General features: G+C 46.3%; 17 non-coding genes across 17 annotated transcripts; all 17 read left to right on the top strand.

The window, feature by feature from the left end:
• The first annotated feature begins 1,735 nt into the window (after positions 1–1,735).
• Positions 1,736–1,828, top strand: TRNAI-UAU (transfer RNA isoleucine (anticodon UAU)). The gene is given in 2 exon segments: positions 1,736–1,773; positions 1,793–1,828. It is a non-coding gene; the product is annotated as a tRNA-Ile (tRNA).
• A 1,082-nt stretch (positions 1,829–2,910) lies between these two features.
• Positions 2,911–3,002, top strand: TRNAI-UAU (transfer RNA isoleucine (anticodon UAU)). The gene is given in 2 exon segments: positions 2,911–2,948; positions 2,967–3,002. It is a non-coding gene; the product is annotated as a tRNA-Ile (tRNA).
• A 1,315-nt stretch (positions 3,003–4,317) lies between these two features.
• TRNAI-UAU (transfer RNA isoleucine (anticodon UAU)) lies at positions 4,318–4,409 on the top strand. Its single transcript is given in 2 exon segments — positions 4,318–4,355; positions 4,374–4,409. It is a non-coding gene; the product is annotated as a tRNA-Ile (tRNA).
• A 143-nt stretch (positions 4,410–4,552) lies between these two features.
• TRNAE-UUC (transfer RNA glutamic acid (anticodon UUC)) lies at positions 4,553–4,644 on the top strand. The gene is given in 2 exon segments: positions 4,553–4,590; positions 4,609–4,644. It is a non-coding gene; the product is annotated as a tRNA-Glu (tRNA).
• Positions 4,645–4,787: 143 nt separating this feature from the next.
• On the top strand, positions 4,788–4,879 carry TRNAI-UAU (transfer RNA isoleucine (anticodon UAU)). The gene is given in 2 exon segments: positions 4,788–4,825; positions 4,844–4,879. It is a non-coding gene; the product is annotated as a tRNA-Ile (tRNA).
• Positions 4,880–5,255: 376 nt separating this feature from the next.
• Positions 5,256–5,348, top strand: TRNAI-UAU (transfer RNA isoleucine (anticodon UAU)). Its single transcript is given in 2 exon segments — positions 5,256–5,293; positions 5,312–5,348. It is a non-coding gene; the product is annotated as a tRNA-Ile (tRNA).
• A 1,313-nt stretch (positions 5,349–6,661) lies between these two features.
• TRNAI-AAU (transfer RNA isoleucine (anticodon AAU)) lies at positions 6,662–6,753 on the top strand. Its single transcript is given in 2 exon segments — positions 6,662–6,699; positions 6,718–6,753. It is a non-coding gene; the product is annotated as a tRNA-Ile (tRNA).
• Positions 6,754–7,601: 848 nt separating this feature from the next.
• On the top strand, positions 7,602–7,693 carry TRNAK-UUU (transfer RNA lysine (anticodon UUU)). The gene is given in 2 exon segments: positions 7,602–7,639; positions 7,658–7,693. It is a non-coding gene; the product is annotated as a tRNA-Lys (tRNA).
• Positions 7,694–8,071: 378 nt separating this feature from the next.
• TRNAI-UAU (transfer RNA isoleucine (anticodon UAU)) lies at positions 8,072–8,163 on the top strand. The gene is given in 2 exon segments: positions 8,072–8,109; positions 8,128–8,163. It is a non-coding gene; the product is annotated as a tRNA-Ile (tRNA).
• An 844-nt stretch (positions 8,164–9,007) lies between these two features.
• TRNAI-UAU (transfer RNA isoleucine (anticodon UAU)) lies at positions 9,008–9,099 on the top strand. Its single transcript is given in 2 exon segments — positions 9,008–9,045; positions 9,064–9,099. It is a non-coding gene; the product is annotated as a tRNA-Ile (tRNA).
• Positions 9,100–9,944: 845 nt separating this feature from the next.
• On the top strand, positions 9,945–10,037 carry TRNAI-UAU (transfer RNA isoleucine (anticodon UAU)). Its single transcript is given in 2 exon segments — positions 9,945–9,982; positions 10,002–10,037. It is a non-coding gene; the product is annotated as a tRNA-Ile (tRNA).
• Positions 10,038–11,119: 1,082 nt separating this feature from the next.
• TRNAI-UAU (transfer RNA isoleucine (anticodon UAU)) lies at positions 11,120–11,211 on the top strand. Its single transcript is given in 2 exon segments — positions 11,120–11,157; positions 11,176–11,211. It is a non-coding gene; the product is annotated as a tRNA-Ile (tRNA).
• A 1,314-nt stretch (positions 11,212–12,525) lies between these two features.
• TRNAI-UAU (transfer RNA isoleucine (anticodon UAU)) lies at positions 12,526–12,617 on the top strand. The gene is given in 2 exon segments: positions 12,526–12,563; positions 12,582–12,617. It is a non-coding gene; the product is annotated as a tRNA-Ile (tRNA).
• Positions 12,618–12,760: 143 nt separating this feature from the next.
• On the top strand, positions 12,761–12,852 carry TRNAE-UUC (transfer RNA glutamic acid (anticodon UUC)). The gene is given in 2 exon segments: positions 12,761–12,798; positions 12,817–12,852. It is a non-coding gene; the product is annotated as a tRNA-Glu (tRNA).
• A 143-nt stretch (positions 12,853–12,995) lies between these two features.
• On the top strand, positions 12,996–13,087 carry TRNAI-UAU (transfer RNA isoleucine (anticodon UAU)). The gene is given in 2 exon segments: positions 12,996–13,033; positions 13,052–13,087. It is a non-coding gene; the product is annotated as a tRNA-Ile (tRNA).
• A 376-nt stretch (positions 13,088–13,463) lies between these two features.
• Positions 13,464–13,556, top strand: TRNAI-UAU (transfer RNA isoleucine (anticodon UAU)). The gene is given in 2 exon segments: positions 13,464–13,501; positions 13,520–13,556. It is a non-coding gene; the product is annotated as a tRNA-Ile (tRNA).
• A 1,313-nt stretch (positions 13,557–14,869) lies between these two features.
• TRNAI-AAU (transfer RNA isoleucine (anticodon AAU)) lies at positions 14,870–14,961 on the top strand. Its single transcript is given in 2 exon segments — positions 14,870–14,907; positions 14,926–14,961. It is a non-coding gene; the product is annotated as a tRNA-Ile (tRNA).
• The last annotated feature ends 7,617 nt before the right edge of the window (positions 14,962–22,578 follow it).

Raw genomic sequence — 22,578 nt, forward strand, 5'->3', positions numbered from 1 at the left:
AATGCTGGCGACTGCCTGGCTCGAAAACATTTGCTTACAGGAGGTGTGTGTAGAAAACAGTCCTAAAGGAAACACTTTTACGTGCAACCGTGTTCAAGAGTGGCGCAATTGGTTAGCGCACGGTACTTATACGACAGTTCTCGTGAGCTATGCCGGGGTTGTGAGTTCGAGCCTCACCTGGGGAATGAAATTGTTATTAGTTTTCATTAATAGTCATGACGTTAATTGTATACTCAATGCTGGCGACTGCCTGGCTCGAAACATTTGTTTACTGGAGTTGTGTGTAGACAACAGTCCTAAAGAAAAGACTCCTACGTGCGACCGTGTTCCCCAGTGGCACAATTGGTTAGCGCACGGTACTTACAGACAGTTCTCGTCAGCTATGCCGATGTTGTGAGTTCGAGACTCACCTGTGGAATGAAATTTTTATTAGTTTTCATATTTAGTCATGAGGTTAAATGTATACTCAATGCTGGCGACTGCCTGGCTCGAAAACATTTGTTTACTGGAGGAGTGTGTAGACAACAGTTGTAAAGGAAACACTCTTACATGCAACCGTGTTCCCCTGGGCGCTATTGGTTAGCGCACGGTACTTATACGACAGTTCTCGTGAGCTATGCCGGGGTTGTGAGTTCGAGCCTCACCTGGGGAATAAAATTTTTATTAGTTTTCATATTTAGTCATGAGGTTAATGTTAAACTCAATGCTGGCGACTGCCTGGCTCGAAAACATTTGTTTACTGGAGGTGTGTGTAGACAACAGTCCTAAAGGAAACACTCTTACGTGCAACCTTGTTCCCCAGTGGCACAATTAGTTAGCACACGGTACTTATACGACAGTTCTCGTGAGCTTTGCCGGGGTTGTGAGTTCGAGCCTCACCTATGGAATCAAATTTTTATTAGATTTCATATTTAGTCATGAGGTTAATTGTATACTGAATGCTGACGACTGCCTGGTCCGAAAACATTTGTTTACTGGAGGTGTGTGTAGACAACAGTCCTAAAGGAAACACTCTTACGTGCAACCATGTTCCCCAGTGGCGCAATGGGTTAGCGCACGGTACTTATACGACAGTTCTCTTGAGCTATGCCGGGGTTTTGAGTTCGAGCCTCATCTGGGGAATGAAATTTTTATTATTTTTTATATTTAGTCATGCGGTTAATTGTATACTCAATGCTGGTGACTGCCTGGCTCGAAAACATTTGTGCACTGGAGTTGTGTGTAGACAACAGTCTTAAAGGAAAGACTCCTACGTGCGACCGTGTTCCCCAGTGGCACAATTGGTTAGCGCACGGTACTTATACGACAGTTCTCGTGAGCTATGCCGGGGTTGTGAGTTCGAGCCTCACCCGCGGAATTAAACTTTTATTAGTTTTCATATTTAGTGACGAGGTATATTGTATACTCAATGCTGGCGACTGCCTGGCTCGAAAACATTTGTTTACTGGAGTTTTGCGCAGACAACAGTCCTAATGGAGAGACTCATACGTGTGACCGTGTTCCCCAGTGGCGCAATTGGTTAGCGCACGGTACCTTTACGAAAGTTCTCGTGAACTATGACGGGGTTGTGTGTTTGAGCCTCACCTGGGGAATGGAATTTTCATTAGTTTTCATATTTAGCCTTGAGGTTATTTGTATACTCAATGCTGGCGACTGCCTGGCTCGAAAACATTTGTTTACCGGAGGTGTGTGTAGACAACAGTCCTAAAGGAAACACTCTTACGTGCAACCATGTTCCACAGTGGCGCAATTGGTTAGCGCACGGTACTTATACGAACAGTTCTCGTGAGCTATGCCGGGGTTGTGAGTTCGAGCCTCACCTGGGGAATGAAATTTTTATTAGTTTTCACATTTAGTCATGAGGTACATTGTATACTCAATGCTGGCGACTGCCTGGCTCGAAAGCATTTGTTTACTGGAGTTGTGTATAGACAACAGTCTTAAAGGAAAGACTCCTACGTGCGACCGTGTTCCCCAGTGGCGCAATTGGTTAGCGCACGGTACTTATACGACAGTTCTCGTGAGCTATGCCGGGGTTGTGAGTTTGAGCCTCACCTTGGGAATGGAATTTTTATTAGTTTTCATATTTAGCCTTGAGGGTAATTGTATACTCAATGCTGGCGACTGCCTGGCTCGGAAACATTTGTTTACTGGAGTTGTGTGGAGACAACAGTCGTAAAGGAAACCCTCTTACGTGCAACCGTGTTCCCCAGTGGCGCAATTGGTTAGCGCACAAACTTATTCGACAGTTCTCGTGAGCTATGCGCGGGTTGAGTGTTCGAGCCTCACCTGGGGAATGAAATTTTTATTAGTTTTCCTATTTAGTCATGAGGTTAATTGTATACTCAATGCTGGCGACTGCCTGGCACGAAAACATTTGTTTACTGGAGGTGTGTGTAGACAACAGTCCTAAAGGAAACACTCTCACGTGCAACCGCGTTCCCCAGTGGCGCAATTGGTTAGTGCACGGTACTTTTACGACCGTTCTCGTGAGCTATGCCGGGGTTGTGAGTTCGAGCCTCACCTATAGAATCAAATTTTTATTAGATTTCATATTTAGTCATGAGGTTAATTGTATACTAAATTCTGGCGACTGCCTGGCTCGAAAACATTTGTTTACTGGAGGTGTGTGTAGACAACCGTCCTAAAGGAAACACTCTTACGTGCAACCGTGTTCCCCAGTGGCGCAATTGGTTAGCGCACGGAACTTATACGACAGTTCTCGTGAGCCATGCCGGGGTTGTGATTTCGAGCCTCACCTGGGGAATGAAATTTTTATTAGTTTTCATATTTAGTCATGAGGTTAATTGTATACTCAATGCTGGCGACTGCCTGGCTCGAAAACATTTGTTTACTGGAGGTGTGTGTACACAACAGTCCTAAAGAAAACACTCTTACGTGCAACCGTGTTCTCCAGTGGCGCAATTGGTTAGCGCACGGTACTTATACGACAGTTCTCGTGAGCTATGCCGGGGTTGTGAGTTCGAGCCTCACCTGGGGAATGAAATTTTTATTAGTTTTCATTATTACTCTTGAGGTTAATTGTATACTCAATGCTGGCGACTGCCTGGCTCGAAAACATTTGCTTACAGGAGGTGTGTGTAGAAAACAGTCCTAAAGGAAACACTTTTACGTGCAACCGTGTTCAAGAGTGGCGCAATTGGTTAGCGCACGGTACTTATACGACAGTTCTCGTGAGCTATGCCGGGGTTGTGAGTTCGAGCCTCACCTGGGGAATGAAATTGTTATTAGTTTTCATTAATAGTCATGACGTTAATTGTATACTCAATGCTGGCGACTGCCTGGCTCGAAACATTTGTTTACTGGAGTTGTGTGTAGACAACAGTCCTAAAGAAAAGACTCCTACGTGCGACCGTGTTCCCCAGTGGCACAATTGGTTAGCGCACGGTACTTACAGACAGTTCTCGTCAGCTATGCCGATGTTGTGAGTTCGAGACTCACCTGTGGAATGAAATTTTTATTAGTTTTCATATTTAGTCATGAGGTTAAATGTATACTCAATGCTGGCGACTGCCTGGCTCGAAAACATTTGTTTACTGGAGGAGTGTGTAGACAACAGTTGTAAAGGAAACACTCTTACATGCAACCGTGTTCCCCTGGGCGCTATTGGTTAGCGCACGGTACTTATACGACAGTTCTCGTGAGCTATGCCGGGGTTGTGAGTTCGAGCCTCACCTGGGGAATAAAATTTTTATTAGTTTTCATATTTAGTCATGAGGTTAATGTTAAACTCAATGCTGGCGACTGCCTGGCTCGAAAACATTTGTTTACTGGAGGTGTGTGTAGACAACAGTCCTAAAGGAAACACTCTTACGTGCAACCTTGTTCCCCAGTGGCACAATTAGTTAGCACACGGTACTTATACGACAGTTCTCGTGAGCTTTGCCGGGGTTGTGAGTTCGAGCCTCACCTATGGAATCAAATTTTTATTAGATTTCATATTTAGTCATGAGGTTAATTGTATACTGAATGCTGACGACTGCCTGGTCCGAAAACATTTGTTTACTGGAGGTGTGTGTAGACAACAGTCCTAAAGGAAACACTCTTACGTGCAACCATGTTCCCCAGTGGCGCAATGGGTTAGCGCACGGTACTTATACGACAGTTCTCTTGAGCTATGCCGGGGTTTTGAGTTCGAGCCTCATCTGGGGAATGAAATTTTTATTATTTTTTATATTTAGTCATGCGGTTAATTGTATACTCAATGCTGGTGACTGCCTGGCTCGAAAACATTTGTGCACTGGAGTTGTGTGTAGACAACAGTCTTAAAGGAAAGACTCCTACGTGCGACCGTGTTCCCCAGTGGCACAATTGGTTAGCGCACGGTACTTATACGACAGTTCTCGTGAGCTATGCCGGGGTTGTGAGTTCGAGCCTCACCTGGGGAATAAAATTTTTATTAGTTTTCATACTTAGTCGTGAGGTTCATTGTATCCTGAATGCTGGCGACTGCCTGGCTCGAAAACGTTTGTTTACTGGAGTTTTGCGCAGACAACAGTCCTAAAGGAAAGAATCCTACGTGTGACCGTGTTCCCCAGTGGCGCAATCGGTTAGCGCACGGTACCTTCACGAAAGTTCTCGTGAGCTATGCCGGGGTTGTGAGTTTGAGCCTCACCTGGGGAATGGAATTTTCATTAGTTTTCATATTTAGCCTTGAGGTTAATTGTCTACTTAATGCTGGCGACTGCCTGGCTCGGAAACATTTGTTAACTGGAGTTGTCTGGAGACAACAGTCGTAAAGGAAACCCTCTTACGTGCAACCGTGTTCCCCAGTGGCGCAATTGGTTAGCGCACGGTACTTATACGACAGTTCTCGTCAGCTATGCCGAGGTTGTGAGTTCGAGACTCACCTGTGGAATGAAATTTTTATTAGTTTTCATATTTGGTCATGAGGTTAATTGTATACTCAATGCTTGCGACTGCCTGGCTCGAAAAAATTTGTTTACTGGAGTTTTGTGCAGACAACAGTCCTAAAGGAAAGACTCCTACGTGCGACCGTGTTCCCCAGCGGCGCAAGTGGTTAGCGCACGGTACTGATACGACAGTTCTCGTGAGCTATGCTGGAGTTGTGAGATTGAGCCTCGCCTGGGGAGTGAAATTTTTATTAGTTTTCATATTTAGCCATGAGGTAATTGTATACTGAATGCTGGCGACTGCCTGGCCCGAAAACATTTGTTTACTGGAGTTGTGTGTAGACAACAGTCCTAAAGGAAACACTCTTACGTGCAACCGTGTTCCCCATGGCGCAATCGGATAGCGCACGGTACTTATAGGACAGTTCTCGTGAGCTATGCCGGGGTTGTGAGTTCGAGCCTCACCTGGGGAATGAATTTTTATTAGTGTTCATATTTAGTCATGAGGTTAATTGTATACTCAATGCTGGCGACTGCCTGGCTCGAAAACATTTGTTTACTGGAGTTGTGTTGAGACAACAGTCCTAAAGGAAACACTCTTACGTGCAACCGTGTTCCCCAGTGGCGCAATTCGTTAGCGCACGGTACTTATACGACAGTTCTCGTGAGCTATCCCGGGGTTGTGAGTTCGAGCCTCACCTGGGGAATGACATTTTTATTAGTTTTCATATTTAGTCATGAGGTTGATTGTACACTCAATGCTGGCGACTGCCTGGCTCGAAAACATTTATTTACTGGAGGAGTGTGTAAACAGTTGTAAAGGAAACATTCTTACGTGCAGCCGTGTTCCCCAGTGGCGGTATTGGTTAGCGCACGGTACTTATACGACAGTTCTCGTGAGCTATGCCGGGGTTGTGAGTTCGAACCTCACCTGGGGAATGAAATTTTTATCAGTTTTCATATTTAGTCATGAGGTTAATTGTATACCATATGCTGGCGACTGCCTGTCTGGAAAAAAATTGTTTACTGGAGGTGTGTGTAGACAACAGTCCTAAAGAAAACACTCTTACGTGCAACCATGTTCCCCAGTGGCGCAATTGGTTAGCGCACGGTACTTATACGACAGCTCTCGTGAGCTATGCCGGGGCTGTGAGTTCGAGCCTCACCCGCGGAATTAAACTTTTATTAGTTTTCATATTTAGTGACGAGGTATATTGTATACTCAATGCTGGCGACTGCCTGGCTCAAAAACATTTGTTTACTGGAGTTTTGCGCAGACAACAGTCCTAATGGAAAGACTCATACGTATGACCGTGTTCCCCAGTGGCGCAATTGGTTAGCGCACGGTACCTTTACGAAAGTTCTCGTGAACTATGACGGGGTTGTGAGTTTGAGCCTCACTTGGGGAATGGAATTTTCATTAGTTTTCATATTTAGCCTTGAGGTTATTTGTACACTCAATGCTGGCGACTGCCTGGCTCGAAAACATTTGTTTACTGGAGTTGTGTGTAGACAACAGTCCTAAAAGAAAGAGTCCTACGTGCGACCGTGTTCCCCAGTGGCGCATTACGTTAGCACACGGTACTTATACGACAGTTCTCGTGAGCTATGCCGGGGTTGTGAGTTCGAGCCTCACTTATGGAATCAAATTTTTATTAGATTTCATATTTAGTCATGCGGTTAATTGTATACTCAATGCTGGTGACTGCCTGGCTTGAAAAGATTCGTTTACTGGAGTTGTGTGTAGACAACAGTCCTAAAGCAAAGACTCCTACGTGTGACCGTGTTCCCCAGTGGCGAAATTGGTTAGCGCACGGTACTAATACGACAGTTCTCGTGAGCTATGCCGGGGTTGTGAGTTCGAGCCTCACCTGGGGAATGAAATTTTTATTAGTTTTCATATTTAGTCGTGAGGTTCATTGTATACTTAATGCTGGCGACTGCCTGGTTCGAAAACATTTGTTTACTGGAGTTTTGCGCAGACAACAGTCCTAAAGGAAAGACTCCTACGTGTGACCGTGTTCCCCAGTGGCGCAATTGGTTAGCGCACGGTACCTTTACGACAGTTCTCGTGAGCTATGCCGGGGTTGTGAGTATGAGCTTCACCTGGGGAATGGAATTTTCATTAGTTTTCATATTTAGCCTTGAGGTTAATTGTATACTCAATGCTGGCGACTGCCTCGCTCGGAAACATTTGTTTACTGGAGTTGTGTGGAGACAACAGTCGTAAAGGAAACACTCTTACGTGCGACTGTGTTCCCCAGTGGCGCAATTGGTTAGCGCACGGTACTTATACGACAGTTTTCGTGAGCTATGCTGGGGTTGGAAGTTCGATCCTCACCTGGCGAATTAAACCTTTATTAGTTTTCATATTTAGTCATGAGGTTAATTGTATACTCAATGCTGGCGACTTCCTGGCTCGAAAACATTTGTTTACTGGAGGTGTGTGTAGACAACAGTCCTAAAGGAAACACTCTTACGTGCAACCATGTTCCCCAGTGGCGCAATGGGTTAGCGCACGGTACTTATACGACAGTTCTCTTGAGCTATGCCGGGGTTTTGAGTTCGAGCCTCATCTGGGGAATGAAATTTTTATTATTTTTCATATTTAGTCATGCGGTTAATTGTATACTCAATGCTGGTGACTGGCTGGCTCGAAAACATTTGTGCACTGGAGTTGTGTGTAGACAACAGTCTTAAAGGATAGACTCCTACGTGCGACCGTGTTCCGCAGTGGCACAATTGGTTAGCGCACGGTACTTTTACGACAGTTCTCGTGAGCTATGCCGGGGTTGTGAGTTCGAGCCTCACCTGGGGAATAAAATTTTTATTAGTTTTCATACTTAGTCGTGAGGTTCATTGTATCCTGAATGCTGGCGACTGCCTGGCTCGAAAACGTTTGTTTACTGGAGTTTTGCGCAGACAACAGTCCTAAAGGAAAGAATCCTACGTGTGACCGTGTTCCCCAGTGGCGCAATCGGTTTGCGCACGGTACCTTCACGAAAGTTCTCGTGAGCTATGCCGGGGTTGTGAGTTTGAGCCTCATTTGGGGAATGGAATTTTCATTAGTTTTCATATTTAGCCTTGAGGTTAATTGTCTCCTTATTGCTGGCGACTGCCTGGCTCGGAAACATTTGTTAACTGGAGTTGTGTGGAGACAACAGTCGTAAAGGAAACCCTCTTACGTGCAACCGTGTTCTCCAGTGGCGCAATTGGTTAGCGCACGGTACTTATACGACAGTTCTCGTCAGCTATGCCGAGGTTGTGAGTTCGAGACTCACCTGTGGAATGAAATTTTTATTAGTTTTCATATTTGGTCATGAGGTTAATTGTATACTCAATGCTTGCGACTGCTTGGCTCGAAAAAATTTGTTTACTGGAGTTTTGTGCAGACAACAGTCCTAAAGGAAAGACTCCTACGTGCGACCGTGTTCCCCAGCGGCGCAATTGGTTAGCGCACGGTACTTATACGACAGTTCTCGTGAGCTATGCTGGGGTTGTGAGATTGAGCCTCGCCTGGGGAGTGAAATTTTTATTAGTTTTCATATTTAGCCATGAGGTAATTGTATACTCAATGCTTGCGACTGCCTGGCTCGAAAAAATTTGTTTACTGGAGTTTTGTGCAGACAACAGTCCTAAAGGAAAGACTCCTACGTGCGACCGTGTTCCCCAGCGGCGCAATTGGTTAGCGCACGGTACTTATACGACAGTTCTCGTGAGCTATGCTGGGGTTGTGAGATTGAGCCTCGCCTGGGGAGTGAAATTTTTATTAGTTTTCATATTTAGCCATGAGGTAATTGTATACTGAATGCTGGCGACTGCCTGGCCCGAAAACATTTGTTTACTGGAGTTGTGTGTAGACAACAGTCCTAAAGGAAACACTCTTACGTGCAACCGTGTTCCCCATGGCGCAATCGGATAGCGCACGATACTTATAGGACAGTTCTCGTGAGCTATGCCGAGGTTGTGAGTTCGAGCCTCACCTGGGGAATGAATTTTTAATAGTGTTCATATTTAGTCATGAGGTTAATTGTATACTCAATGCTGGCGACTGCCTGGCTCGAAAACATTTGTTTACTGGAGTTGTGTTGAGACAACAGTCCTAAAGGAAACACTCTTACGTGCAACCGTGTTCCCCAGTGGCGCAATTGGTTAGCGCACGGTACTTATACGACAGTTCTCGTGAGCTATCCCGGGGTTGTGAGTTCGAGCCTCACCTGGGGAATGACATTTTTATTAGTTTTCATATTTAGTCATGAGGTTGATTGTACACTCAATGCTGGCGACTGCCTGGCTCGAAAACATTTATTTACTGGAGGAGTGTGTAAACAGTTGTAAAGGAAACACTCTTACGTGCAACCGTGTTCCCCAGTGCCGGTATTGGTTAGCGCACGGTACTTATACGACAGTTCTCGTGAGCTATGCCGGGGTTGTGAGTTCGAACCTCACCTGGGGAATGAAATTTTTATCAGTTTTCATATTTAGTCATGAGGTTAATTGTATACCATATGCTGGCGACTGCCTGTCTGGAAAAAAATTGTTTACTGGAGGTGTGTGTAGACAACAGTCCTAAAGAAAACACTCTTACGTGCAACCATGTTCCCCAGTGGCGCAATTGGTTAGCGCACAGTACTTATACGACAGCTCTCGTGAGCTATGCCGGGGCTGTGAGTTCGAGCCTCACCCGCGGAATTAAACTTTTATTAGTTTTCATATTTAGTGACGAGGTATATTGTATACTCAATGCTGGCGACTGCCTGGCTCGAAAACATTTGTTTACTGGAGTTTTGCGCAGACAACAGTCCTAATGGAGAGACTCATACGTGTGACCGTGTTCCCCAGTGGCGCAATTGGTTAGCGCACGGTACCTTTACGAAAGTTCTCGTGAACTATGACGGGGTTGTGTGTTTGAGCCTCACCTGGGGAATGGAATTTTCATTAGTTTTCATATTTAGCCTTGAGGTTATTTGTATACTCAATGCTGGCGACTGCCTGGCTCGAAAACATTTGTTTACCGGAGGTGTGTGTAGACAACAGTCCTAAAGGAAACACTCTTACGTGCAACCATGTTCCACAGTGGCGCAATTGGTTAGCGCACGGTACTTATACGAACAGTTCTCGTGAGCTATGCCGGGGTTGTGAGTTCGAGCCTCACCTGGGGAATGAAATTTTTATTAGTTTTCACATTTAGTCATGAGGTACATTGTATACTCAATGCTGGCGACTGCCTGGCTCGAAAGCATTTGTTTACTGGAGTTGTGTATAGACAACAGTCTTAAAGGAAAGACTCCTACGTGCGACCGTGTTCCCCAGTGGCGCAATTGGTTAGCGCACGGTACTTATACGACAGTTCTCGTGAGCTATGCCGGGGTTGTGAGTTTGAGCCTCACCTTGGGAATGGAATTTTTATTAGTTTTCATATTTAGCCTTGAGGGTAATTGTATACTCAATGCTGGCGACTGCCTGGCTCGGAAACATTTGTTTACTGGAGTTGTGTGGAGACAACAGTCGTAAAGGAAACCCTCTTACGTGCAACCGTGTTCCCCAGTGGCGCAATTGGTTAGCGCACAAACTTATTCGACAGTTCTCGTGAGCTATGCGCGGGTTGAGTGTTCGAGCCTCACCTGGGGAATGAAATTTTTATTAGTTTTCCTATTTAGTCATGAGGTTAATTGTATACTCAATGCTGGCGACTGCCTGGCACGAAAACATTTGTTTACTGGAGGTGTGTGTAGACAACAGTCCTAAAGGAAACACTCTCACGTGCAACCGCGTTCCCCAGTGGCGCAATTGGTTAGTGCACGGTACTTTTACGACCGTTCTCGTGAGCTATGCCGGGGTTGTGAGTTCGAGCCTCACCTATAGAATCAAATTTTTATTAGATTTCATATTTAGTCATGAGGTTAATTGTATACTAAATTCTGGCGACTGCCTGGCTCGAAAACATTTGTTTACTGGAGGTGTGTGTAGACAACCGTCCTAAAGGAAACACTCTTACGTGCAACCGTGTTCCCCAGTGGCGCAATTGGTTAGCGCACGGAACTTATACGACAGTTCTCGTGAGCCATGCCGCGGTTGTGATTTCGAGCCTCACCTGGGGAATGAAATTTTTATTAGTTTTCATATTTAGTCATGAGGTTAATTGTATACTCAATGCTGGCGACTGCCTGGCTCGAAAACATTTGTTTACTGGAGGTGTGTGTACACAACAGTCCTAAAGAAAACACTCTTACGTGCAACCGTGTTCTCCAGTGGCGCAATTGGTTAGCGCACGGTACTTATACGACAGTTCTCGTGAGCTATGCCGGGGTTGTGAGTTCGAGCCTCACCTGGGGAATGAAATTTTTATTAGTTTTCATTATTACTCTTGAGGTTAATTGTATACTCAATGCTGGCGACTGCCTGGCTCGAAAACATTTGCTTACAGGAGGTGTGTGTAGAAAACAGTCCTAAAGGAAACACTTTTACGTGCAACCGTGTTCAAGAGTGGCGCAATTGGTTAGCGCACGGTAATTATACGACAGTTCTCGTGAGCTATGCCGGGGTTAGAGTTCGAGCCTCACCTGGGGAATGAAATTGTTATTAGTTTTCATTAATAGTCATGACGTTAATTGTATACTCAATGCTGGCGACTGCCTGGCTCGAAACATTTGTTTACTGGAGTTGTGTGTAGACAACAGTCCTAAAGAAAAGACTCCTACGTGCGACCGTGTTCCCCAGTGGCACAATTGGTTAGCGCACGGTACTTACAGACAGTTCTCGTCAGCTATGCCGATGTTGTGAGTTCGAGACTCACCTGTGGAATGAAATTTTTATTAGTTTTCATATTTAGTCATGAGGTTAAATGTATACTCAATGCTGGCGACTGCCTGGCTCGAAAACATTTGTTTACTGGAGGAGTGTGTAGACAACAGTTGTAAAGGAAACACTCTTACATGCAACCGTGTTCCCCTGGGCGCTATTGGTTAGCGCACGGTACTTATACGACAGTTCTCGTGAGCTATGCCGGGGTTGTGAGTTCGAGCCTCACCTGGGGAATAAAATTTTTATTAGTTTTCATATTTAGTCATGAGGTTAATGTTAAACTCAATGCTGGCGACTGCCTGGCTCGAAAACATTTGTTTACTGGAGGTGTGTGTAGACAACAGTCCTAAAGGAAACACTCTTACGTGCAACCTTGTTCCCCAGTGGCACAATTAGTTAGCACACGGTACTTATACGACAGTTCTCGTGAGCTTTGCCGGGGTTGTGAGTTCGAGCCTCACCTATGGAATCAAATTTTTATTAGATTTCATATTTAGTCATGAGGTTAATTGTATACTGAATGCTGACGACTGCCTGGTCCGAAAACATTTGTTTACTGGAGGTGTGTGTAGACAACAGTCCTAAAGGAAACACTCTTACGTGCAACCATGTTCCCCAGTGGCGCAATGGGTTAGCGCACGGTACTTATACGACAGTTCTCTTGAGCTATGCCGGGGTTTTGAGTTCGAGCCTCATCTGGGGAATGAAATTTTTATTATTTTTTATATTTAGTCATGCGGTTAATTGTATACTCAATGCTGGTGACTGCCTGGCTCGAAAACATTTGTGCACTGGAGTTGTGTGTAGACAACAGTCTTAAAGGAAAGACTCCTACGTGCGACCGTGTTCCCCAGTGGCACAATTGGTTAGCGCACGGTACTTATACGACAGTTCTCGTGAGCTATGCCGGGGTTGTGAGTTCGAGCCTCACCTGGGGAATAAAATTTTTATTAGTTTTCATACTTAGTCGTGAGGTTCATTGTATCCTGAATGCTGGCGACTGCCTGGCTCGAAAACGTTTGTTTACTGGAGTTTTGCGCAGACAACAGTCCTAAAGGAAAGAATCCTACGTGTGACCGTGTTCCCCAGTGGCGCAATCGGTTAGCGCACGGTACCTTCACGAAAGTTCTCGTGAGCTATGCCGGGGTTGTGAGTTTGAGCCTCACCTGGGGAAAGGAATTTTCATTAGTTTTCATATTTAGCCTTGAGGTTAATTGTCTACTTAATGCTGGCGACTGCCTGGCTCGGAAACATTTGTTAACTGGAGTTGTGTGGAGACAACAGTCGTAAAGGAAACCCTCTTACGTGCAACCGTGTTCCCCAGTGGCGCAATTGGTTAGCGCACGGTACTTATACGACAGTTCTCGTCAGCTATGCCGAGGTTGTGAGTTCGAGACTCACCTGTGGAATGAAATTTTTATTAGTTTTCATATTTGGTCATGAGGTTAATTGTATACTCAATGCTTGCGACTGCCTGGCTCGAAAAAATTTGTTTACTGGAGTTTTGTGCAGACAACAGTCCTAAAGGAAAGACTCCTACGTGCGACCGTGTTCCCCAGCGGCGCAAGTGGTTAGCGCACGGTACTGATACGACAGTTCTCGTGAGCTATGCTGGAGTTGTGAGATTGAGCCTCGCCTGGGGAGTGAAATTTTTATTAGTTTTCATATTTAGCCATGAGGTAATTGTATACTGAATGCTGGCGACTGCCTGGCCCGAAAACATTTGTTTACTGGAGTTGTGTGTAGACAACAGTCCTAAAGGAAACACTCTTACGTGCAACCGTGTTCCCCATGGCGCAATCGGATAGCGCACGGTACTTATAGGACAGTTCTCGTGAGCTATGCCGGGGTTGTGAGTTCGAGCCTCACCTGGGGAATGAATTTTTATTAGTGTTCATATTTAGTCATGAGGTTAATTGTATACTCAATGCTGGCGACTGCCTGGCTCGAAAACATTTGTTTACTGGAGTTGTGTTGAGACAACAGTCCTAAAGGAAACACTCTTACGTGCAACCGTGTTCCCCAGTGGCGCAATTCGTTAGCGCACGGTACTTATACGACAGTTCTCGTGAGCTATCCCGGGGTTGTGAGTTCGAGCCTCACCTGGGGAATGACATTTTTATTAGTTTTCATATTTAGTCATGAGGTTGATTGTACACTCAATGCTGGCGACTGCCTGGCTCGAAAACATTTATTTACTGGAGGAGTGTGTAAACAGTTGTAAAGGAAACACTCTTACGTGCAGCCGTGTTCCCCAGTGGCGGTATTGGTTAGCGCACGGTACTTATACGACAGTTCTCGTGAGCTATGCCGGGGTTGTGAGTTCGAACCTCACCTGGGGAATGAAATTTTTATCAGTTTTCATATTTAGTCATGAGGTTAATTGTATACCATATGCTGGCGACTGCCTGTCTGGAAAAAAATTGTTTACTGGAGGTGTGTGTAGACAACAGTCCTAAAGAAAACACTCTTACGTGCAACCATGTTCCCCAGTGGCGCAATTGGTTAGCGCACGGTACTTATACGACAGCTCTCGTGAGCTATGCCGGGGCTGTGAGTTCGAGCCTCACCCGCGGAATTAAACTTTTATTAGTTTTCATATTTAGTGACGAGGTATATTGTATACTCAATGCTGGCGACTGCCTGGCTCGAAAACATTTGTTTACTGGAGTTTTGCGCAGACAACAGTCCTAATGGAAAGACTCATACGTATGACCGTGTTCCCCAGTGGCGCAATTGGTTAGCGCACGGTACCTTTACGAAAGTTCTCGTGAACTATGACGGGGTTGTGAGTTTGAGCCTCACTTGGGGAATGGAATTTTCATTAGTTTTCATATTTAGCCTTGAGGTTATTTGTATACTCAATGCTGGCGACTGCCTGGCTCGAAAACATTTGTTTACTGGAGTTGTGTGTAGACAACAGTCCTAAAGGAAAGAGTCCTACGTGCGACCGTGTTCCCCAGTGGCGCATTACGTTAGCACACGGTACTTATACGACAGTTCTCGTGAGCTATGCCGGGGTTGTGAGTTCGAGCCTCACTTATGGAATCAAATTTTTATTAGATTTCATATTTAGTCATGCGGTTAATTGTATACTCAATGCTGGTGACTGCCTGGCTTGAAAAGATTCGTTTACTGGAGTTGTGTGTAGACAACAGTCCTAAAGCAAAGACTCCTACGTGTGACCGTGTTCCCCAGTGGCGAAATTGGTTAGCGCACGGTACTAATACGACAGTTCTCGTGAGCTATGCCGGGGTTGTGAGTTCGAGCCTCACCTGGGGAATGAAATTTTTATTAGTTTTCATATTTAGTCGTGAGGTTCATTGTATACTTAATGCTGGCGACTGCCTGGTTCGAAAACATTTGTTTACTGGAGTTTTGCGCAGACAACAGTCCTAAAGGAAAGACTCCTACGTGTGACCGTGTTCCCCAGTGGCGCAATTGGTTAGCGCACGGTACCTTTACGACAGTTCTCGTGAGCTATGCCGGGGTTGTGAGTATGAGCTTCACCTGGGGAATGGAATTTTCATTAGTTTTCATATTTAGCCTTGAGGTTAATTGTATACTCAATGCTGGCGACTGCCTCGCTCGGAAACATTTGTTTACTGGAGTTGTGTGGAGACAACAGTCGTAAAGGAAACACTCTTACGTGCGACTGTGTTCCCCAGTGGCGCAATTGGTTAGCGCACGGTACTTATACGACAGTTTTCGTGAGCTATGCTGGGGTTGGAAGTTCGATCCTCACCTGGCGAATTAAACCTTTATTAGTTTTCATATTTAGTCATGAGGTTAATTGTATACTCAATGCTGGCGACTTCCTGGCTCGAAAACATTTGTTTACTGGAGGTATGTGCAGGGAACATTTTTAAGGCGCTGCTCCTATGTGCCACCGTATTTCCCAGTGGCGCAATTGGTTAGCGTAAGGTACATATACGACAGTTCTCGGGAGCTATGCCGCAGTTGCGAGTTCGAGCCTCACCTGTGGAATGAAATTTTTATTAGTTTTCATATTTAGTCATGATGTTGTGTACTCAATGCTGGCGACTTCCTGGCTCGAAAACATTTGTTTACTGGAGGTATGTGCAGGGAACACTCATTAATTCACCGCTCCTACGTGCAACCGTATTCCCCTGTGGCGCAATTTGTTAGCGCACGGTACTTATACGACAGTTATTATGCGGGGGTGCGAGTTCTAGCCTCACCTGGTGAATAAACTTTCATCAGTTTTGATATTCAGTCATGAAGGTCATTGTATACTCAATGCTGGCGACTTCCTGGCTCGAAAACGTTTGCTTATTGGAGGTATGTGCAGGTAACATTTTTTAAGGCACTGCTCCAGGTGCAACCGTGTTCCTCGATTCCACTTCCGGCCGCTATAGCAAGCGGACGCGTTTGAAATGGGCTCTGTCGGAGCGGTATCAGCGGCCGTTGCTCGCAGCGGAAACAGGGTGTTAGCTGTCTCGGATAACGAGTATCGCGTTGTTCTCACTAGTCTGCCTTCCGGACGTATGGTTTTGAATATTTTTGTGCATGCGGATGTGAGGGCACGGCCTTACGGCACAGAATACTTCAGGGATACGCTGAGTAATTTGAAACTGCTCTTCGAGGTTACGGCCTTGGGGGCGTATCAAATGAATCACGTTTGGGCGTCACGTTCAAATGTGCCAAAGGTGCGAAGAGGCTGCTGGAAAAAGCGGAAGTGAAAGTGAAGGGCCAGCGTTGCGTCCTCATCGATCCATCGAACCAGGAGCTTCGGTTGAAGCTGCACTGGCTCTTGCCTACTGTACCGGACGACGACGGGCGAGCGGCCTTCCTGAACTATGGCAGAGTGACGGACATTATCAAGGAACGGTGTAAGGTGAGTGGTGTGGCTGACAAGGCGTCAATGACGCGAAATGATACGATGACACTTAAGGCGGGAGTCAAGCCAGTGGATGTGCCCCATCAAATAAGGATTGCTGGTGAGCTGGCTCTTGTGGTGGTGCCGGGAAGGGCACCGCTTTGCCTTCGTTGCCAGTGCACCGGGCACATTCGTCGGGACTGTGATGTACCACGGTGCACATTGTGTCATCGCTTTTGACACAACGAGTCGGAATGCGTGCGTACCTACGCCAGTGTTGCAGGGCCCGTGGGGAGCGACGACACGTCGGAGCTCCTTATGGACGAAGCCGATTCTGAGGCAGCAGCGAGAGTGGAGGCAGAAAGTGCCACGATGGACAGCGTGCCAGCTGAGCAAATGTCAGGTGAGAGAGCTCACGTAAAGTCGACGAATCTCAAAGCCGAAGATACATCGTTAATGAAAAATGATTCCTTGGAAGCACTGAAGACGCAGGAAGACAAAACCAACATGACAGAGGTGGTCAACAGGGAAGCAGTGGAGGAAATGAACATTTCCAAGGAGGGCACCACGATGAATGAGTGATCACACGAAGGCGCCGAGGGAGAGAGTGAGTCTACCGACCCAAGCCGTCCCGGTGAACCTCTAGCAAAAAGAGCCCCTGTACGTCGACTGATAGTGCGGCCACGGCCGAACATCCCACAGGAGCGGAGGCTGACGGCGACGACGATGCCGTCGCCACCGCCACCGGTCACGTAGCAGTAAGCTGTGGAAGCCCCAACCAATGTTGCCGGCCCCAAGGTCATGTGTCGACAGGAGCATAGGCCCATACTACGGGTCTCTATTATAAATTATTCCAATGGCGCTGCCCGATAAACCCTTGCGATTTGCTACAATCAATGTTCGAGGGCTTGCGGCGAGCAGAAAACAACGACAGTTGTATAGACTGGTGATCGAACATGATTTAGACATCATTGCCATACAAGAAACCAAAATTGGAAGTGATGATGAGACCAAGAGTATGGCGCTACCTTTCATGTCAATGTAGTACGCGGGTGTGAGTCACGCCATAGGGCTATCCGCGGGGTGCGTTCTTTTTGTGTGCCAACACCCGGGCCTTGAAGTGAAGGGTGTGAGGTCAGACTAGGCTGGGTGCATGGTTTTGTGTGATTTTCGTTATGGTTCAGTTGAATGGCGAGTGATATGCCTTTATGGTCCTAATTTACTCAAAGAACGAAGACATTTCTTCGAGAGTATCAGAAATTACTGCAACGTCGAAAGGAACCTCGTACTGATGGGGGACTTCAATTGTGTACTGGCAGCGCGTGATAAATCAAGTGGTACAGCGTATAGAGACGCCAGCACGGCTGTGCTTCGCGAAATAATTGATGAATATGAGCTTGAGGACGTGGCAGAATGCTTAGATTACGACCGCATTGTGTGCTTCACGCATTTCCAAGCAGCCAGCCACGCCCGACTGGACAGAGTGTACGTTCCGGCTGAATCGATAGCACTTGAGCTAGAATATCGTGTGCAGTCGGTAGCATTTAGTGGCCATTGTCTAGTCATGTTCGACGTTAATGACAAAGAGAAAAACCGAAATAAGTTTGCGTGGGAATTATGGAAACTTAATGCTAAAGTTTTGGAGGATGGTGTTTTCTGTGAGAAAGTGTTAGCCCTGCTCGAAGAAATAAAGAACCAGACAAACACAACAATATCTGAGAAATGGGAAACATTTAAGCAAACAGCTAAATTGAAGGCACTTGAAGGAGCAAGCGCTATAGAGCACGAAAAGAATAAGTACGAGGAAAACCTGCAGCAAAGCTTGCAAATGCTAACATACAAAGAAAGCCTATCGCCTGGGACGTTCAAAGACGACAATAACACACTGAAGCAAAAACTTGAGCAGGCCGATATCGAATGCTATCGGGGGGCGTTGGTGCGAGCTAGAGTAGAAGCAACGATAACAGGCGAGGCGCCAACTAAAATAGCCCTCGCAAAGGAAAGAAAGTGGGCCCGCCGGAACGAGATTTACGAAGTTGAACAATACGGTGTTATCTTAAATGAACAGAGTGGGATCGAACACGTGTTCACAACGTTCTTCAGAAAGCTGTTCGCGCGTTGCCCGGTGGACGCGGAGGGTTTCGAGACGGCATTCATGCCTTTAATGCCAAAGATTGACGATAGCTGAAAGGAAATGTTAGAGCGCCGTGTTATGGCCGATGAGATTGCAGGGGCGATAGACGATTTGAAACGTGGGAAATCTCCCGGGCTTGATGGGCTAGGAGCCGATTTTCACAAGGCGTTCAAGTACGAAGTAGCCCCTATACTGGCTGCAGTTTTAGACGATGCATATGAGCGCAAACGACTACCACCTTCATTCCTGTCCACACACACAGTTCTTATCCCGAAAACAGATGATCGCGACACATTAAAGCGGGTAACAGCATATCGCCCTATCAGCTTAGCGAACGTCGACTATAAGATATTCATGAAAGTGTTGACTAAAAGACTGCAAACAGTAGTGCAAGATATAGTTGGACCACACCAGACGTGCGGTATCAAGAAACGGACCATTTTCACAAACATTCATATGGCGAGAAGCATACTCGAGTGTTGTGAAGTATTGTGCAAGAAGGTCGCAATTCTCCAGTTGGATCTGGATAAGGTGTTCGACCGGGTGCCGCACGCCATACTATTTGCCATTCTGAAGTACGTGAACGTAGGATCTGTTATTCTGGAAGGTGTCGCAATGGCGTACAGGGGTTGCACGACAAGGCTGATAATAAATAAGTCAGTAGGAGAGCTTATCGAAGTGCAGCGGTCGGTGCGCCAGGGATGCCCACTATCGCCGTTACTTTTCGCTTTATATATCAAGCTCTTGTGCCTCAGCGTAATACGGGCTAACTGTATCAATGGCTTTAAAATGCAGCAAGTGGAGGTAAAACTACTCGCTTATGCGGACGACATCGCGGTGTTTTGTGGGGACCACGCCAGTATCATGAAAACTGTGAAAATCATGAAGCGTTATTGTGTTACTAGTGCCAGTGCAGTTAACTGGGCCAAGAGCCTCGGAATCTGGCATGGAGCTTGGAGAATGACGCCCAGTACCTTTGTTAACATGCAATGAGTTTCCACTACAACGAAATACTTAGGCGCCCCTTTACAGTTTTACCATGACAGAGAATCATACTGGCAGAACCAAGTTGCGCAAATGCGCGCAAGGATTGAGAGAACAAAAGGCTCGAAATGGTCTATGTTTGCACGTACCATGGTGTGTAATGAGTTTTAGATGCGGAGCATCTTATACTCGCGCCTTGTAGTGCGCCGTCCGCACCGCTTCTCAAACATTCGACAGCTGACGCGCGCGCATGCGCCGTCGCGCCGTCGCCCACTCTTCCACCATCTGTGCATCCCTTCCTCCTCTACACACCGCGCGCGCTTCACTCCTCCACCATCTGTGCACCCTTCCTCCTCTACACACCGCGTTCGACATCTACAATTCTCCTGATTCTCCAGTGGACGCGCATGTGGCGTCGCGCTTCGAGAACATTCAACAGCTGACAGTGCATGCGCCGCCGTGCTGTATATATACTCAAGGTCGGCGCTCGCTCGCTCAGTTGCCGCTCGTCGGTTGGTTTGTACGGCGCGTCGACGTCCAAGGTCGCGGTGAAATGAATTCCAACGAATCCACAAACACAATGATCGACGTCCCTTCGACCAGCGCCGCCCTTTCGCATACGTGTGTACGTGTTCACTCATTTAACACCCCCTCCTACAACCACGTTTACCAATTTAGCCATCGACCCAAGTAAGTCGCAATTTAACACCCCATTTCACAACCACGTTAACAAATTTAGCCATCGACCCAAGTAAGTCGCACTTTAACACCCCGTTAACCAATTATATGGTCCGCATCCTCCTCAGTGTTCCCCCGAGGGAAGCTGCGGGCAATTTTTTCATTACCAAACTGTGGTACGTGTTGAGTGTTTTGCACTGCCCACGCATTAACATACAAAAGCTCCACAGAATTCTGGCTGTTTTTGTTTGGGTATCGGTTTGGGAGAGGATGAGCCGCATAAACTTGTTCCGACGTGTACGTGATGGAGGTCTTGGCCTGTCGCACTTACTCCTGAGGCAAATAGTGAACAAGTTCTGCTTCCTCAGGAATGCGAAGGACCCTTTTTTGCGCACGGTATTACAGCCCAGACTTAGCAAACTTGTGCCGAATTTTGTGGTATCCACCGAATGTATTGAAGGTGGTGTTTTCGGTTTTTTGAAGGAGGTTGTGACGGCTTATAAGTTCCTGCGTGCTCGATTCTCATATGAATATATGGCGGGAGTGAAACCAAGGAAACTATACAAATATCTTGTGATTATACTACTCCCCGTGCCTTTGTATCGCACAATATATAGTACCAAGACTGGAAGTGATGTCCTGTAGCGGGTTAAACATATGTATGTAGCTCGAGGAGCCAAGTCCTTTTTCTTCAGATTGCACACCGGGACACTAGAGGTAAAAACATGGCTACAGGAAAAAGGAATGTATGTACCATGAGGTGTGCACTGTTTCTTATGTAGAAAGCCCGAAACCATTGAGCACGTCTTCTTAGAATGCTTGATTGATTGATTGATTGATTGATTGATATGTGGGGTTTAACGTCCCAAAACCACCATATCATTATGAGAGACGCCGTAGTGGAGGGCTCCGGAAATTTAGACCACCTGGGGTTCTTTAACGTGCACCCAAATCTGAGCACACGGGCCTACAACATTTCCGCCTCCATCGGAAATGCAGCCGCCGCAGCCGGAATTTGAACCCGCGACCTGCGGGTCTCTTAGAATGCTGGGAAGGCGTGTTCTTGTAGGATGTATTGCAAAGAACGCTAAAGAAAGACCTCCCGTTAGACCCACAAGGAATTCGTTTTCTAACTGTGGACAACGAAGAAGGTGTCCCACTTGACGCTGTTATGGTACTGGGTTTGCACTGCACATGGAAGGCCTGCATGGCCGCACGACATGTAGATATAGATACAAGATCCGCACACGAGTACTTTCGCGAATCAGTGGGCAAGCACATAAATCTATAGACCTGATACCTGAATGGGTATCGAGGATCGAGCAACTCATAAACATGAGACGATTTTAGCCATCAAACGCCAGCCAAAGTTTGGTTGCTCCTTTTACCCATGCCCATTTATGTATCTATGTCTTATGTGCCTTGCATATTTACTTTTGATCTCTGACTGTATTTGTGTTTCTATGTGTAGGTCTAAGCAGGCAATAAAGAAAAAAAGCGACCGTATTCTCCAGTGGCGCAATTGGTTAGCGCACCGTACTTATATGACAGTTCTCGTGAGCTATGCCGGGGTTCTAACTTCGAGCCTCACCTGGGGAATGAAATTTTTTATTAGTTTTCATATTTAGTCATGAGGTTGCGTACTCATGCTGGCGACTTCCTGGCTCGAAAACATTTGTTTACTGGAGGTATGTGCAGGAAATATTCAATATTGCACCACTCCTACATGCAACCTTATTCCCCAGTGGTGCAATTGCTTAGTCCACGGTACTTATACGACAGTTCTCGTGAGCTATGCCGGGGTTGTGAGTTTGAGCCCCACTAGGGGAATGAAATTTTAATTAGTTTTCATCGTTATTCATGAGGTTGTATACTCAATGCTGGCGACTTCCTGTCGCGAAAACATTTGTTTACCGGAGGTATGTGCAGGGTACATTCTTTAAGGCACCGCTTCTACGAGCGACCGTGTTCCCCAGTAGCGCAATTGCTTTGCGCACGGTACTTATACGATAGTTCTCGTGAGCTATGGCATGGTTCTGTGTTCAAGCCTCCCGGGGAATAAAAGTTTTATTAGTTTTCATACTTAGTCCTGAGGTTAATTGTATACTAAATGCTGGCGACTGCCTGGCTCGAAAACATTTGTTTACTGGAGTTGTGTGTAGACAACAGTACTAAAGGAAACACTCCTACATGCAACCGTATTCCCTAGTAGCGCAATTGATTAGCGCACGGGACTTATACGACAATTATCGTGAGCTATGCCG

Source organism: Rhipicephalus microplus, chromosome 8 (assembly GCF_043290135.1).
Source record: "Rhipicephalus microplus isolate Deutch F79 chromosome 8, USDA_Rmic, whole genome shotgun sequence".
NCBI lineage: Eukaryota > Metazoa > Arthropoda > Arachnida > Ixodida > Ixodidae > Rhipicephalus > Rhipicephalus microplus.